The following is a 2,289-nucleotide window of genomic DNA, read 5'->3' as shown; positions in this document are numbered from 1 at the left end:
TGTTCCTTGAAGTTTTTTGTTTGCTTGTTTTGTTTTGTTTTATCTAACTATTCTGAGGGCATAAGATGGTATTTGTGAATATTTTGGATTTACATTTCCCTTATGATTAAGGATATTGGACATTTCTTTAAGAGCTTCTTTGCCAATTGAGATTCCTCTGTGGAGAATTCTCTGTTTAGCTCTGTACCTATTCCTTTTTATAACTGAGTTATTTGGTTTGTTTGTATCTAATTTCTTAAGTTCTTTATATTTTGGATATTTGTCCTCTCTCAGATATTTTCCATTCTGTAGGCTGTCTTTTTGTCCTTTTGATGGTGTCCTTAGCCTTGCAAAAACTTTTCAGTTTCATGAGATTCTAAGGGGCACATCAATATACTAACAAAACCTTCAACTCCAAATTTGTCCTTCCTGGAAGATATGCAGAAATAAAGTGGAGCAGAGACGGAAGGAACGGCCAATCAAAGACTGGCCCAATACTCTGTTTTGCTTGCAGACAGAGCCCTAACATAACTTTCTCCTGAGAGGCTTCATCTAGCAGCAGATAGAAACAGATGCAGAGACCCACAGCCAAATATCAAGAGGCTCAAGGAATCTTGAGAAAGAGTTGGAGATAGGATTGAGAGAGCTGGAGATAAGGACACTAAAAGAAGAACTACAGAGTCAATTAACCTGGAACCATGGGGCTCACAGAGACTGAGCCACTAACCAAAGAGAATGCACGGGCATGATATAGTCCCCCAACACACATACACACATTGTAGCAGATATGGAGCTTGATCCTCATGTGGGTGCCCTAACAATTTGAGTGGAGGTTGCCTCTGGCTCACTTGCCTGCCATTGGCTTTCCTTCCCCTAAATAGACTACCTAGTTTGGGTTCAGTGGGAAATGTTACACTAGGCCTATAGTGACAGGATATCCCAGGATGGGGTTGTACCCAAGCGGGGAGAGGAGAAGAGGGTAATGGGGGTAGGATTTGTAAGGATAGGGCTGGGAGAAGGGGAAGGAAGGAGGTGAGTGATCAGATATAAAGTGATTAAATAAATAAATAAATAAATAAGACTTCAGCTTATTTGCTGATTGTCAAAAAGTCTTATTTATTTTGTGTTTTTAAAATAGGGTTCCTTGGCAGTACATTGAGCTCCATAGAGACAGCGCCAGGGCAAGCGCAAGCCAGACGGCACTGGGCGACTCTGTGCCTCGCGGAGGAAAATCAACTAAACATGGGCAAAGGAGATCCTAAGAAGCCGAGAGGCAAAATGTCCTCATATGCATTCTTTGTGCAAACTTGCCGGGAGGAGCACAAGAAGAAGCACCCGGATGCTTCTGTCAACTTCTCAGAGTTCTCCAAGAAGTGCTCAGAGAGGTGGAAGACCATGTCTGCTAAAGAAAAGGGGAAATTTGAAGATATGGCAAAGGCTGACAAGGCTCATTATGAAAGAGAAATGAAAACCTACATCCTCCCCAAAGGGGAGACAAAAAAGAAGTTCAAGGACCCCAATGCACCTAAGAGGCCTCCTTCAGCCTTCTTCTTGATCTGTTCTGAGTATTGCCCTAAAATCAAAGGCGAGCATCCTGGCTTATCCATTGGTGATGTTGCAAAGAAACTAGGAGAGATGTGGAACACCACTGCAGCAGATGACAAGCAGCCCTGTGAGAAGAAGGCTGCCAAGCTGAAGAAGTACACGAAGGATATTGCTGCCTATAGAGCTAAAGGAAAACCTGATGCAGCGAAAAAGGGGATGGTCAAGGCTGAAAAGAGCAAGAAAAAGAAGGAACAGGAAGATGACTGGGAGGATGAGGAAGAGGAGGAAGAAGAGGAACACGAAGATGATGAAGATGATGATGATGAATAAGTTGGTTCTAGCGCAATTTTTTTTCTTGCCTATAAAGCATTTAACCCTCCCTGTACACAACTCACTTCTTTTAAGAAAAAAAATTGAAATGTAAGGCTGTGTAAGATTTGTTTTTAAACTGTACAGTGGTTTTTTTTGTTTTGTTTTGTTTTTTTGTATAGTTAACACACTACCAAATGTGTCTTTAGATAGCCCTGTCCTGGTGGTATTTTCAATAGCCACTAACCTTGCCTGGTACAGTCTGGGGGTTGTAAATTGGCATGGAAATTTAAAGAAGGTTCTTGTTGGTGCACAGCACAAATTATTTATATATGGGAACAGTAGTTTGCTTGTTTTTTTTTTCTTTTGGTTTTATTTTTGGGTTTCTTTTTTTCATCTTCAGTTGTCTCTGATGCAACTTATACGAAGATAATTGTTGTTCTGTTAACTGAATAC

General features: G+C 41.0%; 1 pseudogene; it reads left to right on the top strand.

The window, feature by feature from the left end:
- Positions 1-1,159: 1,159 nt before the first annotated feature.
- Positions 1,160-1,854, top strand: LOC110296877 (high mobility group protein B1 pseudogene; annotated as a pseudogene).
- Positions 1,855-2,289: the final 435 nt, after the last annotated feature.

Source organism: Mus caroli, unplaced genomic scaffold, assembly GCF_978045245.1.
Source record: "Mus caroli unplaced genomic scaffold, Mus_caroli_1 scaffold_7, whole genome shotgun sequence".
NCBI classification, from domain to species: Eukaryota; Metazoa; Chordata; class Mammalia; order Rodentia; family Muridae; genus Mus; species Mus caroli.
Note: the sequence above shows the minus strand (reverse complement) of the source record. Positions and strands in the feature narration are given on the sequence as shown.